The sequence below is a fragment of the Pinus tabuliformis genome, chromosome 4_1, assembly GCF_031772625.1.
Source record: "Pinus tabuliformis cultivar Carrire ecotype Pingquan chromosome 4_1, CPIR1, whole genome shotgun sequence".
Classification (NCBI taxonomy): domain Eukaryota; kingdom Viridiplantae; phylum Streptophyta; class Pinopsida; order Pinales; family Pinaceae; genus Pinus; species Pinus tabuliformis.
The window spans coordinates 663,333,133-663,349,472 of record NC_142303.1 but is presented as its reverse complement, the minus strand read 5'-3'; the positions used below and the strand labels follow the sequence as shown (position 1 = coordinate 663,349,472).

Here is a 16,340-nt window from a genome sequence, read left to right as displayed (position 1 = left end):
TGTTTTTTACTTCCCATTTTATCTCCTGGCCTTCACTTCTCTGGATATTTTCTTTAATTCCGTTCGAATTACTTCAAACTATTTTATTATGTCACTAGTGCTTAGAGTCTGTTTGTACAAAATAGTACATGTCTCAAGTGAATGACACTTGGCAATACTCTTGCCCATGCTAATATCAATATAAACTTTTCCACATGTAATGAAGGCATCATATTTATAAATATTATGACAGGGAAAAAGCTAGCAGTAGACTCCAGGGTTCCTGGTAGCTACCAATAGACTATTAGTTGATATAATCATGAATACCTTGTTCATATATGATGACCAACCATCTCAAGTAGTTTTGGAGGATGCCATATCAAAAGCACTAAGAGAACCTTCATTTGTAAAATCATTTGTTGCTCCTCTTGTTCAATCTACTAAGAAACATGTGAAGGTTGGGTTGCTTTTTAGATTCCTTAGCACTGTTATTCATGGAAGTCAATAAGAAGCCAACAAGCACCACATTAGCTTCAACAATATTCGGCTTTCATCGTGAAGATTGTAAGCTGACATTTTGTGCCCCAAACCAATACCATTATCCTCAAGACACAAGTAAACCAACACTCCTTTCCCAGCTAGCTCAATCTATTACATAGTTAGTTCCAATTGGTTTTCATAGTCACACCTAGCCAGCCCAAAGATATCTCCCATGAGGCATTCAGAATGAACCCTCACCAATACATCTAATCCATCACCCATGTTACTCTTAACCATGGCAATATGTTCCATGCCTTCCAACTTTGAACGGTAGAAATATGCTTGAAATGGTCACGATATTGTAGGCAACCTAAGAATAACACTTAGTTCAACCAAATTTTCACGTTTCTTCCTATACATAACAAGATCTGTAATATATATAAGTGGTAAATTATGCTCCTTTGCAAATTTTTGCAACCTTGGTAAGCGAGCCATTGAACCATCATCATCAACTATCTCATAAAGCACTGCAGTAGGATTTAATCTTGCTAATGTTGGCAGATCTGTAGATGCTTCTGTATGACTAGATATTTGTAGGACTCCCCCTTCTCTGTATTTAAGAGGGAAGGTATGACAAGGTATCCTAAAATCACTAGGTTTAGAATATGGAGATGTGAGGGCCAAAATTATCTTCGCCCTGTCTATTGTTGATACCTCAGTAGTTGTACCCTCTTTTGCATCCACATATATTCTAAATGTAGTAAGAAGCTTCTATTCATTTTCTTTGTCTGGTACCATAAGTGGCAATTCAAGCCTTCTTAGGATTTCTTCCTTTATGGAAGATGATTTCTACAGTTGATTCAAGCTAGTTATAGTTTCTACTTTAGTGTAAAGTTCTATCTTCTTCACTACTGTATTATCCCTTTTGTTTGATTCTTTTGTAATAGTAATATCTTTTTATGACACTAACATACACATGAGCTGCGATGGAGTTGCAAGATGTGTTGGGTTGGAGATTACTCAACACTTAATTGTTGTTATGCTTGGATTCATTGTAGAACATAGGTGACTTTGTCCCATCTTCTCATCATCTTTCCTTAAACAATCGTCCAACTTGCAATTATTACCAGTTGCCTCCCAAGGAGCCATATTAGGCATATCAGGTAAAGTTGTAAGGACACTATTAATTTTTCTTGCCAATAGATATTTTGGGTCTCTAACAGAAGAAACAACTGCTAGTGTCTATTCAAGGTTACTAGATGGACTCTCTGTATGTAACATAAGAATAACAGGTTCATACATAGGCAGAATATACACATGCTTCCCATTCCTAACATAGTAGCGTTCATGAGCCTACACTACATCCCCTAATCTTATTTTAAGATGTTATATAACAACTTTGTTCCTTCTGACCTTATGCTCTTCACAAGTATCATCAACCACAACAATGAAAATTGTATGCTTTCTCTTTTTACTCTTAACAAGGGTGCTATTTCCCCTGAAAAACTGCAATGCTTTCATAGGCTCCTCTTACTGCAGTCCCCCACTAGATTCTAACCAAAAAGTACTTCAAGAAAGCCTTCAAGATTATAAACACATGTCAAACTCAGGAAAGGATTATCTTTTAAAATAATTGGCCTATCGAATCAAATAAGTGTGGGTCTTCAAAGTGATTATAGTTGCATATGTGTTTTAGGTAGATCACCTAATGGGGGAGACTTGTCTTGAAAGTACTCATAAAACTCTGCCTTTATGATAATGAAATTCTCGAAGGGATATACACCATGGAAAATTTCAGAGGCCATGAGTACTGATTCAACAGTGGGCTTTTGGGGTTCCTTCTGCAAACTAAGATTTCTATTATTCTCCTCTTGAAATTGATTGATTCCATACTGTCCACATACAGACCACAATTTCTCAGGGCCTTTTCTATGCATGCGGAGAGGAGCTTCAATTTGAATGGGAATAGAAGACAATGTCTAGGGTGCATATGTATTAAGGCTTCCTCTACTCTATTGCATCTCATTCCAAAGAACACCTCCTAGGTCGTGAAGATGATTAGAAACACTTCCATATAAAGCTAAAAATTCAACTGATATGTCCCCTTCACTAGCAATAGGGTCATCTACCCTTTCAGTTGGGAATAATAGTAATGCTAGATATAGCTCCCTTTTCTTTTGATTTGAATATTTCAAGAGTGGACTGCAATTATTTAGGGTACAGTCTCTTTGGAAAACTGAAGGAGATCCATTGGTTGGTTCATACTTCAAATGATCACCCTCATCCACTGTAAATTTTCTTTCAACATACATTGAATTTCTGCAGTGTTTAAAACAACGGTGTAATTTATAAACAACCAAGTCAGATTTACAAATCCCACACCAACCTTTGCTAAAAAACACCAAGGAATCCTTCACAGACTAGTGTTGTTTCGTTCATTGTAGACCAGTAAAGGTTTCAATGGACAATGTTGTTGCTGCTAATTTCTTCCTCTCAAGTTTTGAGACACGCTTGAGCAAAGCCTTATTTAGACCTTCCTCATTATTTCCACTATGGAGGTTTTTATTTATCTGTAGATTCTGCTTTAGCTTAATGACATCAGAGGCATTCTTTACCACATGAATATCTTTCTCAAGCTCCGAGCCAATAAAATTTACATTATTCACATCAGTTTGCATACTGTGTTTCTTGGGAAATCATAATTTTGGTTGATGCAACTTTGTACATTTTTCTTTAGCGGGAGTTAATTGTTCTCTTTCTGGAACATGGGTCTTTTCAACCAAGATTCCACCCAAAACTTCTACATTTTGTTGTTTTGTTTCTGCTACTTTGGTATTGGATGCATAAGTTCAACTTTGGTATTGGATGCATATCCTAGGAAAATTATGAAATGGATAAAAATGTTCCTTGACAGAATAATCCTACCCCCTGCTCTCCATAGATGCTTCCTTGAGAATCTCCATCAAAGAACCCAATCAGGAAGGTCATGTGATATTCCAGGAAATTTGATCCTTCTCAAAAAATTTCGAGTTTGAAGAGAGAAATATTACTTGTAGAGAGAAACAATCTTAGGAGATTGAAGAAGAATGAAAATACTCACATTTTGGAAGATTATCGTGTTCTTAAGCAACCAGATACCCTAGGAAACAGAAATAGTCAGAGTGCAAAATGTTTTATACTTCTCCCCCCAGTGAAAAAGAAGGAACTCAAAGGAGATATGATCCAGATTCTCCCTAATGCCCAAAACCAGAAGAACTGCATGCCAAATTTTCTTATCAGTAGGACAACAAATAAAAAGATGATCAATAGATTCATCGAACTATTTTTAGAGGAAACAATAGTTTGGTCTACTGAGGCATCTTTTTTGCAGATTCTCTTAGGTTAGAACTTTGTCTTGAAGAACAAGAAAGGTGAATCATTTTAGGTTGTTGGGAATATTCCATTTCCAAATAAATTTGTTCCACCAACTAGAATCTTGGACCACTGCAGAATGGGCTATTGCATCATATTAAGCAAGACCAACCGTTTCCTTACCTGAGGAGGAATACAGCTCCAGACTTGGAAGTCCTTGGAGTTACTTAAATATACCCCATTGATAATTTATCTCCTTAATGAAAGAGTTCCACTCCTCTGCCAAAGAACCATCCAGTCCCAATTTAGCATAACTCAACCAATAGTTCTTAGAAGATAGAGCGAAGACCATTCTTTAGCATTATGGAGGGAGAAGAGGCATTTTTCATTTAAGTATTGGATCATATCAAAAGATAATATGAAGACATAAGAACCACCTATAAAAGGGTCCTTTCCTAAGATCACTTTCTTACCATCCCCAACTTTCCAAGAAAGCTAATTAAAAAGGAATGGGAGAAAGTCAATAAGGGTCTTCCAAACAATGGATCTCCTCTTAACAATTTTGCTTGCTTCTCCTCTAAAAAATTCCAACACCAACATTCTTTTTAGATGCATTTCCTTTAAAAATTGGCCCCAAAGTCCCACACCAAATAGGCCTCTCCACATAATTTTTAGGGCCAAAGCTTTACCAAACCAATGTATATTTTTAAATCCCCGCCCACCAAGACTTTTGATTTAGATAGGGAGCCCCAACAGGCTAGGTGAATATGTTTCTTACTATTTTACCATTCCTCCATAGGAAGCTGAACATTTTTTGCCTGAGATTATTTATAATAGAAATAGGGATTTTAGCTACAGACAACCAATAGACAAATGTTTTGTAGCACATATTTTACTAATAATTGAATGGAGTAAAAACAATGGAGAAATAAGTTCTTACTGGTTTCCTCTCTAAATCTACAAAGGAGACATATTCCATGCCTTATTTCCACTTTAAGAAATTGGCTGCAAGTAAGGATTTTACCCATAAGAGTATGCCACATCAATATTTTAGTTTTAGCTGGTACAATTATCTTCTAAATATTGGACCAACACCACTTAGCATTTACTTCTAAATTTAAAGCTTATTTATATCCTAACTCTATTGTGAAAACCCCTCCAACTTCATTCAAACTCTAGATTAAAGAATCATAGTCTTGTATTAATATAGACCGATCCATTTCTAACTCACATATAAATGTATGAAAAGTAGGAATAAAATCCCCAATCAGACCTAATATTTAGCAAAGAGTCGCCCTTGTGACTATCAACTTGTAGACTTTAGTTTGTTGATTTGATTTAACATGAAATAATTGTATTCATGTAGGTGACAAATCAGGTTCTCCAACAAAAGAATGTATTGACTCTAACACATAATAATATATTTTCCTAAGATAATTTTGAACCATTCCCAACCCTCTAGGCTAGAAATTTCTTTGCAAGAGGGAACACTAATGAAAAATATTTCCAATGATTAGAACCTCCCTAAAATCATTTTAGCTCCTAGTGGATCCAGTCAATAATTGAACCAAGAGCAATATAATTTTGCATAAGAATATTTTCCAAAGTATTTTAGAGGAAATGAATAGATTTGGCCATTAATGAACACCCAAAGGTAAAATATTCTTCAATCCCCAATCTCCCCTAGCCTTAGGTTTTTTTATATTTTCCTAACCATCCCAATGATACCTCTTAAAGTTTAAGCACCCTTTCTATAGGAAATTATTACAACAATTTCTGATATTTTTTCTACCACACTCTTTGGGATTGAGGAAAGAGTGTTAAAAAATAAGGATAGTTTCTAGAATGGATTTGACCAAAACCAACCTACCTCTATGAGAGATCCATTTGTGACACCAAATACTAATCCATTTTTCTAAATTTTTAACAATCCATTTCAATTCATTTCTTCTATGAAGCAAACCCATGGCACATCCTCGTTTTTCCAAGGTTATTCAGCCTCATCCTTATGCAAAACACCCTCCAATGTTTTCAATGCTTTGAACACTTCCTATGAGAATTGTTGGACCAGAACTATCTCCCTTGAAGTTGCAGGTTCCTTCTCACTTAATATGGTTCATATCTCATTTTTTTCAACCAATCACACTAAATTGTCTTCCCATGAGTAGTTTTTAGCCAAGAGGTTTTGATTTCAAAGGAAACACACAACATCTTTGTTTCTTTTCTTTGGTTGTGTTATTTTTGCAATAGTTCCATTTGAGCAGAGTTGAGCACCCTCTCTCCTAATCACACTATCCTCTAATCACCAATATTAAACCATCTCATCCAAGACCTTGGCTTCCTTGCTTTGTGTTTCTTGTTCCTCCATTGATTCCATAAATCATGCCATCTTTCCTGATTATCGATGGTGCTTCACATAATGATTTTGTGAGCAATAGAAGCCCTTGATCAATTTACCTCTCCTTGTAAGCAGGTTGGATCAGTCCATTATTGTCACAACCTATTGCTGGTCATTCTATGTGTTATTCTTAATGTGTTTTGCATATCCATCCTTGGTTTCACTCATAAAAAATATTGGCATGATCCAACCATTTGCAAATCTTGTGGTGAATGCGGGTCTTGCGTCTTACTTTGTAAAACATTCGACCCAACCTTGGTAGGATTCACCAACTCATTCAATCAAGTCACCTTGTTTGCATATTATTCTACAAAGTGTTCTCCTTAGCATAGACAACATCTAATGGATTCACCAACTTTCTCAACTAGAAAATGTCATTCCAAGATGGCAAGGCTATTAGTTTGGCCATATCCTATCTTGATTATGTCCAAGATCGACAAGTCTTGTAGGTAAGCTTCCATGTTAACAATAAATATTTTAGTTAACTCACCCATGACATCTTTCACGCGATTATATCAACCATCCTCTTTAGTCTTTGGTCCACTACTTCTCTATCTACTTGTCATTCTATGTCATCAAGATGATGCCCCATTCCTGCTAGAGTCATGTCTCCTATACTATTTCCATCACTTGTCTCACATATCACAAAATCTCAAGCATATATATGAGATTGTTCCATAAGTTTGAATGTTGCAATGTTCCATATGGCATAGGCCAATCATGTCACATTGCAATACTCATCCACATGTGAAGTCAAGTTGACCCAACTTCTGTGTGGTCCACAACTTAGTGAGTTGTCTTGTGCATCCTCCTACAAACATCATGTTGACACATGCATATCATTTCAATTTCATGTCAAAATATGTGTCACTTGCTTCATTGCAATACCACCTGGTTTGTCATATAAGTCATTCTACCATCCACCAACATCATGTGCTCTGCACAACAACTTGACTGTAGACATAACTTGTCTAATCAACCTCCATATGACCCCATTGGAACTTCATACACCTAATATTCTCCCCTTTCTCATTACATATATTGATTGCTTCATCATGTATCAAGTGCACTCATCCACCTAGTCTATAGTTGTTTTGACCATTTGTTTAAGAACATGTTGGTTACTCGATTATGGTCATTCCTTTTCCTACCACACAATTTGTGTTGATGAGCCTTATATAGGTCTATCACACAATGTATGGGCCTAAAACTAATATTCATACACAACTTGATATGTGCATCCACAATCCTTTTTTTAGTTTGTTACATGGTGTGTGCACCCAAGCCCTAGTCTCGACTTGTCACATTGTATGTGTGCCCAATATGTCTGACCATCCCCATGAAAGCCCCTTAGCATGTCATATGCCTAAAGTTTACCAACATCCATGTTATAGGGTCCATCTCAACCTTTGTCATGTCGAGCACATTTTGCAAGACTGTAGACATTCATCCCATGACTCAAGCTCTTATGTTTCCCTTGACAAGGGCTTCAAAAACTCCATTTCCAAGCATATATTTTGATTTTTTTTGGAAATAAAATAAATGAAAGGAGTATTACCATTTTTATCACGGTTATAAATAATAAAAATGAAAAAACATTGTACCAATTCTCATTAAAGAATGTGAAGTATTTGACAATATATTCAACCTTGTGATGTGAACAACTATACCCTTGGGCCTCCTATCTCAACCAACTTTGAGTGGGCCATGACAAAGTCATAGGTTTGAAACTGACCCCACATTGTTGACCACTAACAACTCTACAAAATGAGGATTTTTTCATTGGTTGGGATTTTAGAACATGGATATTCCTTTCCTCTTCGTTGTTAAGTAATTGAAATATCTCAAAACTTCCATGACTTTGTTAGTTCCATGAAGATGTACCAATATTATTGGCTATTCTGCTATTTCTCCAAAGGTGGAATGAACTTCAATGTTGATGCCTCATTAATTGATGAAAAATTCTCCAAATTCAGGTAGTCATTGTTGCTAAACAAATATTTCCAAAACTTCCTTGAAAATCTTCTAATTATTTCTCGACAAGTCCATTTCTGAAATTTAGGAAGCCCATGATGAAGATGTTGGTTTCTCTCATGATGAAGATGATGACAAAGATGAGAGACAATGCCAATTGTCCATTCAATTTTGATCCAAATTGATTGAGTTTATGAGTAGCCCAATATGGCCATTGGTATGAAGCCTGAAATGTAAGCTGATGGAAAATACTACTTATAACTAGATAAAAAACCATTAGAAAATTGGTTTATTTATTGATATTGCACTATGACTTTAGATGCAAGCACCTGGACCCCTACATATTTATTATCCCAACTAAATTCATTCATGTCCTACATTTTCCCACTAAGTGGATCTGCACTATCAATCATCTAGTTCAAGTAGTATTGGTCTTCTGTTGCTTCATGAAGCCATGTTGCTGCCCATAACAGTTCATCCTGAACAAGGTAGACCACAATATCCAAACCCAAGTCAAAGGTCTATCTCTTCATGCACATAATTTGTGTTAACTTGCTTTGATTTGAAAAGAATTTACAACATATCCAATAATTGACCCATAATATTCTCTAAATTGTTTAATATTGCTATCATACTTGAGCAGTTGTATGGTTGAAAATAGACTCATTCTTTTTTTTCTCAAGCAAGAAACGGTCCTTCTATTCAAATTAAGCCGCAAGGAGGATACATAGTATACAAGATGTCAATTGTTTGACATACACCCTTAGTTTGAGAACTGAGCAACATGCTCAAGAAAGCAGTTAAGGGCACCCAAAACATTAAAACCAACAAAGCCAAAGGGCGGCCTCAAAAGTGAATACGAGTCAACCCGATGGTGGGAAACATGCACGACATAACTGAGCCGTTGATCTGCATCTGCGAGATCCAACGGCTGAGAGGGATATCGGGTGGGATAAAAGAACTAGGATTACTCGTCCGATGAGGGCGGTAGTCAAAACATCTTGGAGACACGTGTAACATGGTCAGTGGAATCAGAGGCATATCCGAAAATCTGCTTATGGTATAGCTGACGCCCGATAACCAGGGACACTATAGAAAAAATGCCGCGGTCCCACCAGCGAAAACATCTCGGTCTTCCTAGCGCCACGTGTAACTCCTTTTGTGGCATCAGAGACATTTTGGTAAAACCCCTTCGGGTACACTCTGCCCTCCGATAACCCTGGTAACTGCTACAAAACCACCCAATTCTGAAGAGAAGCTTCGAACCACTTTTTGGTTTGATGTTTTTTCCTCCTTTGCCCACCATTCCCCTGCAAGATCCTAAACTTGGGCTGCCAATTAGAAGTACCCTTGACTTCCATCCACTTAGATATCTGCCGGATGTTTCCTCTTGGAGTGATGATAAAGATCCCCATCTTTGCGTGCCAGAGTGTTGCAGTCCTTTCTCAATTGTCCATTTTGAGCAAACTCCCACAAACAACACTTGTTTTCTCTTGCGCAAATCACCCCTTCATTGGCTAGCCTGTCAGCCACTCTGTTGGCATCTCTGCGCACGTGAACAAAGCTCAGAGTTCTAAGAGTTTTGAGATGAGATTGAACTCGATGAAAAGCTTGCGAGAGTTGCCAATGGTTTGAAACTTTGTCTGGTGCTGTGCCGGTGCTTATCCTTTTGACCGAGTTAATCGTTAATTACGAGTCTGCCTCTATGATAGTATTATGTAAATTGCAGTATCTCAGGATTTCTAGGCCTTGCTCCATGGCCATGAGTTTAGCCATATTGTTGGTATCCCTCCCCAAATGACTATGAAAAATGATTTTGATATTGCCCTTTGCATCTCTAATGACTCCCCCAAAGCCCGTGTCCCTTGGGTTCCCTTTTGAGGATCCATCTATGTTGAGTTTCAGGAAGCCATGGGGAGGGGGTTGCTAGAAAGCCTTGCCATCTGATCTATGCCTTTCTTTCTTATGGGTGCTAGAAGGGCCATGATACTTAAGTCCCAACTTTTCAAGGATGTGAGTGTCCCTTTGACTCGGCGGTTTCTCTGGAGGATGCTTTAGAAAGACATTAACTATTTCTTTGAGTTGTTTTAGGATCTGAGCCATGATGCCTTGAGTTGAACTAGATTTATCCTTGAAGATCCTATTGTTGCGTTCTTTCCACACATCCCATATCCAAAAACCTGGAATCAGTGTCCAGGCTACATTGACTGTCTCACATTCCGAAAAGCCTTTTCTCCAATTCTTTAGAGTAGCAGTAATATTATCATCCTTCCTGACTGTCTGGTTGAAGATGGAGGCTACCCAGTTCCATATAGAGGAAGTGAACACACAAAGGTTAAGAATGTGATCCATGGTCTCCTCCTGCAGGCCACATAAATGGTATTTTGAAGGACCTGCAAAACCTCTTTTCCTAAGATTTTCCCAGGTCAGAATCTTTTTAGGCTAAACTAGCCATACGAACATTTTGATCTTCATCCAGTGAGGGTTTCTCCAAAGGTTTCGCCACATCTTGTCAGGATTTGGATGATCAAATCCTGTGATTATTATTTTGGATTCTTTGAGGTTGAAGTTTCCCTCATTGTTTCTACCCCACCTTAGCAGGTCATTCGAGTTAGAAGTTAAAATTTGCCTTTTTCCAAGATCTCTTCTAGGACTTTAGTCTGGGCTTTCAAAGGGGTCTCTACCCTATAATCTGGTACCCTCCAAATTCTCCATTTCCTTTCCTCTCCTGACTAATCCCAAAAGTCACATAACCTTTTTAGACCTTTATTGAGGGTGTCATCTTTGATGATACCTAGGCCTTCCCTACTGAGATTTTGTTCTTGTTGCCGGTGTTCCTCCCAGAACCAAGCAAGATTCCCATTTCTTATCTCCCAAAAACTATGATTTTGAACTAAGGCTTTGTTTTCCCAAGCCTTGTTCCAAATGTGAGAACCCCTAATGTGCCCTGACATCCGAATGTGGTCCTGTTCCTGCCACTCCATTGCATACTTTTGTTTCCATAGCTTGGTCCATGGGCTGTTGGTTTCCTTTTGCCATCTCTACCAAAGTTTTGCTCCCAAGACTTTGCTCAAGGTATCCGGGTCATGGAGACCTAAACCACCATGGGTTTTGGGTTTGCAAAGCTTCTCCCACGCTAACAAGGCCCATTTCTTTTTCTCTTCTCCTTTACCCCAAAGAAAGTTTCTTTGAATATTCCTAATTTGCTGTAAAACTCCTTTAGGGGCAGGAAGGGTTGAAAACATATAAACTAGAATGGTTTGAAGAATAGCCTTTGTTAGAATTAATCTTCCTGCTAGATTCAAAGATCTGATAGTCCAATTATTGACTTTGTCCTTCAGTTTATTCGTAATTGACTCCCATACTTCCTTCTTTAGAGGTTTCTCAGTGAGAGGCATTCCCAGATATTTAGATGGAAGACTCTCTCTTTGAAATCCCAAAATTCTGGAGAGATGTCTTTGGATGGAAATATCTGTATTGAAAAGGAAAACTTTTGATTTTGTGAGACTTACCTCCGTGCCGACAACCATGGTAAAGTCATGCAGGATTTTTGTTTGAAGGCTTTGGGTTCCTTGATTGTGGGTGTGCCTTGTAGCATAGTATCATCCACAAATTGTTGATGAGTCAAAGTGTCCCCATTCTGAGTGAGTTTTAGCCCCTTAATTCCTCCTTCTTCCTTGGCTGAGTTTATGATTCTACCCAATCCTTCCATCATGAGAATGAAGAGGAATGGGGAAAGAGGATCACCCCGCCTGAGGCCCCTTGAAGGCCTGAAGGTTCTTGATGGAGAGCCATTGAGAAGGATAGAGAAACTTGCCATGGTAACCAGGGCCATAACCCACTTTATCCAGTTGTAGTTAAAGCCATAAGCTGTAAGAATTTCCTTTATGTAAGGCCAGCTTAGCTTGTCATAAGATTTTGCTATGTCCAGTTGTATTATCATGCCTGCTTTCTTTTTGGTCTTGAGGGAGTGCACCACTTCGTGAGCTTGGATGATATTGTTGAGAATTTGTCTGCCTTCCACATATCTGGTTTTATCCTCTGACACAAGCGATGGAAGTAGAGGTTTGATTCTGTTAGCAATAACTTTGGAAATGATTTTATACACCATATTGCATAAAGCTATGGGTCTAAATCTTTCAGGTGTCATGGCTTTTTCCTGTTTAGGGATTAATGCTATGAAAGATTCATTAATTGCTCTAAGAATTGTTCTGGATTTTCTCAAGTCCTCTACCACATCTAGAATGTCAAATTTGACAATTTCCAAGCATGTTTTGAAGAAGTCTACATTGAATCCATCTGGGAGCTTTCCCATTATGCATCTCTTTGATGACTTCATTGACCCCTTCTTCCGTTATTGGCCTGTTGAGATTGTGGTTGTTTTCCGTGGTCACCAATTTTGGAATGTTCTTTGTGAAGCTTTTGATGAATTGAGATCTGTTTGCAATGTTTTCCTTGGCTATGCTTTGGAAATGTTGCACCAAAACCGATTCCATTTCCTTGTGAGTATTTAACTCTTTCCCTTGCGGATCTAGGAGTTTAGTGATCCTGTTATGAGCCCTGTGTTTCATGGTGGATTTGTGAAAGAATCTGGTGTTTCTCTCCCCTTCCTTTATCCATTTTATTCTAGATTTCTGTCTCTAGAAGATTTCTTCCTGCTGGCATCTGTAGTCCCATTCTTGCTGCAGAAAGTCTGCCTGTCCTTTCCTTTCCTCTATGAATCCTTCCTTGATGAGAATTTGATTAACTTCTTGTAATTTTCTTTCTACCTCTCTTTTGGCTTCAAAAATGTTTCCAAACTCATTTCTGTTCCATTCTTTGAGCCTTTGTTTGATATGTTTGAGTCTCTGATGTAGGAGGAACATTTTTGTGCCCTGGGTGGGTATGTCTTCCACCCACCAATTTCTAATATTAGAAATGAAGTTGGGGTGAGTGAGCCATGCATTTTCGAACCTGAAAGGTCTGTTTCTGGAGGTTCCAATAATAGAAGCTTCCAACTGGACCGGTGAGTGGTCCGAGCCTCCAAAAGGAAGGATCCACGAAGTCATAGAGTGACTAGAAAGAAGGAGATCCTTCGAGATTATGAATCTGTCTAATATCAAGGAAACTTGGGCGATTCCCCCTCTCCTGTTGTTCCAAGTGAAGGTGCCATTTGTTGTTTCCATACTCACCAGTCTCATGTTGTCTATGAAGTTCTGGAATGCCTGTGAGTCGCGTCCTAACATTTTGCTTCCCCCTTTTTTCTTAGAGAGGGATTTGATCATATTGAAGTCCCCTCCCATAATCTAGGGGATAATAGAGTGTCTCTCTCTTGGCTCCTCCAGAGAGGTAAGGAGCTAAGTTTTTCTTCTAGCATTTGAGGACCATATACGTTTGTGATCAAGTAGCACTCTTTGTCTCCCAAAGGTTGTATTACCATTGAAAGGTGATTTCTAGTAGCTTCTGCGTCTATGATCTCAAATTTCTGTGGATTCCATAGGGTAAGAATTCCCCCCGCTGTTTTGATTGCTTTGACTTCAAGGAACTCATAATTGTAGAGCCATTTGCTGTGTAGTTCTCTGATCTTGTCTACTGAGCATTTTTTTTCTTGAATAAACACCATGTCTGGTTTTTCTTCTTTTATTATGTTACTGAGATTTCTTTGTTTTCTCTTGCTACCCAGCCCCCTAATGTTCCAGGATGTCAGCTTCATAATGATATGTTTGTGAAAGAGTAGCTGGTAAGATCTTTTATCTTACTTGAATTAATCATGAGTTTCCCACATTCTGACAGGAGTTCATTCTATCTCCATCTTCCTCTTTTCTTGCCTGGGTTTTTAGTGGAGTATCTAGAAGTAATCTCCATTTTTCTGACCCCTTTATTCTCCTTGTTGTCATGGTTCCTTTTGACTCCTGCAACCTTTGTTTGGGACCTTCGGAGGAATAGTTGTTGCACTCTATCAAACTCCTCTTGTGGTAGAGAGTCTATCCCTTTGTTGGTTCCTTGTTCTAGAAAGTGTTTTAGTTCCAGGTTCTCCCTATCTAGAATCTCCTGTAGGTCTTGGTCCTCCGTTCCTCCTTCACTTGGGGTCATCTCCTGGTCCCTTCCAAGTCCTGTGGTGCTTAGTGGATTCTCATTTAATTCATTATCGGGCTGTGTGATGTCCATGTTGTCCTCTTTTTCTTTTTTGATGGAGTTTCCTCCAGATCCTTACTCTGTCCATTTTCTTCCCCCTCTTCTTCTAAAATCTCAAAACTATTATGACTTGGTATTTTGTTCTCACTAGGTTTCTTTTGGTGCTTTCCCCCCCTCCTTTCCCCCTGCCTGCCACTTTGGTGTATCCTTCAAGATCTCTTCCGATGCTGCCTTTCAGTTTGTCCTCTCTTTTGTTGAGTGGGAATTCTCTAAAGAGGTTCCCATGTTCATGACATTTCTGGCATCTAAAAGGGATGTGTTCATAGTCAACCGCCTGAACCCATTCCTCATCATACACTTCCAGGATGACTTCATCTGGGAATTCCCTCGATAAGTCCATTTCTACACAGATGCGGGCAAAGGAGGTATATTTTCCTCGTAGAGTTGCCTCTGATATCTTTATAAAATGTCCTAATTTATTACCTGTAGCTTTTAAGGATTCCGGAAGCTAGTAATCTAAAGGTAAGGAATATAATCTAATCCATACCTGGACCGATGTGAACATTTCTCGCTCTGGCACAAAGTTTATCATCCAAGGTTACATGTAGAGACCTGCGGCAGCATAGAAGTATGGTCCTCCTTCAAAAATTTTGTCTTTGTCCTCCAAGTTCGTGAATACCACTATAAAAAACCCTTAGACCCAAGATGTATGTTTAGTTCTCCTTTTTCTTTCCAGGTGTTTTTTATCCATGTGTATTGTGCTTTATCCGTGGGAAAAATACCCATAAACTTGCATATGACCGCATAGGTTGCCATGTGATCTCTGTTCTCTTGCAGAGCCGGATCATTCAGGACCACCCTTGGTTTAATATTGGACTTGGGTTTGCAAGGTCCCGTCGTAGCTCTACCCTCCGTCCTCTGACCACTGTCACCCGCTTTCGTATCCTGCCGAAGCTCCTCGTGGGTCCCTTCCTTATCATGGGGTTTGTTGCCTTCAATCTTTTGGGTTCCAGTAGTTTTTGTCTGATTCTCTGAAGGATTTTGGAGCTTGTTCCTACTCGTCCCTTTACCTCTGTTTGAAACTACATTACTGTAGGAGGGAGTGGAGCTCCCTCCTCCTTGCCCCTCCATAGTTACCAGCTTGCTTCTATCGCCCCTGTTTCAAACCCTAGCTTTTCCTCCTCCGATCAGTTTCCCTCCAGTTTCAATAATAATTCATAAAATGTTCAATTTTACAATAAGATGTGTAATTCCAAAATAGACTCATTCATCATATATTGTATTGCTGATTTATTTTACAGCCTTAGTAGGGCCGGACAATTTGCATTTTAGGCCTTTTATATGCCCTTTTAATTTCCGAATTTTTATGTTAATTAAAATATAGTATATTTTTTCTTTCCAGCGCTAGTTTTCATCAGGATTCAAGTTCAAGGGCTAATTTATTTGGTGTTGTAATAACTTGTGTTCTGAAATATATTATCTTAATTGCAATTTTTGGCAATAACCATAACTTTTTCTTCATTTGTAGTGTTTGTGGTTTACTCTTTGACTTATGCTAACTTGATAAACATCCAAAAATGGTCTTAGAAGGTTTATATGCTAAAATATGAAAAATCCCCTCACAAACCATTTTATTTCTTACGTTCAATGTTAGGTTTAAGTTGTAGTAATAAGTATTTAGTATAGAAGGCCCTAGACTTGATTTTGTCTTGCCTAAGGATTCCTTAAGGCTACAAGGGAGTCCCCCCTTGTGTTGGATTTATATTTCACTAAAAAGAGGAACTAGTTACTTATGTGACAACGGTAATATTTCTTCATAACAATCCCATAGCAGATATTTCTTCATGGTTGAACGAAACACTGAGTCCTTGCACAATTTGTGTGTAGTTGAGCATTTTTATTTTTTTGTAAGTTTACTATTTCTAACATCTCAGTGTACCAAGCAAGGATAATTTTAGGGGCGAATGTTCGCCCTTTGGCGAAATTAAGGGGTTTTAAATTTTTAGTGGGCGAATATTTTGTATCATAGTACATTTTTACAAAT

At 38.3% G+C, this 16,340-nt stretch overlaps 1 pseudogene; it reads right to left on the bottom strand.

The window, feature by feature from the left end:
- Positions 1-480: 480 nt before the first annotated feature.
- Positions 481-15,427, bottom strand: LOC149177853 (bifunctional riboflavin biosynthesis protein RIBA 1, chloroplastic pseudogene; annotated as a pseudogene).
- Positions 15,428-16,340: the final 913 nt, after the last annotated feature.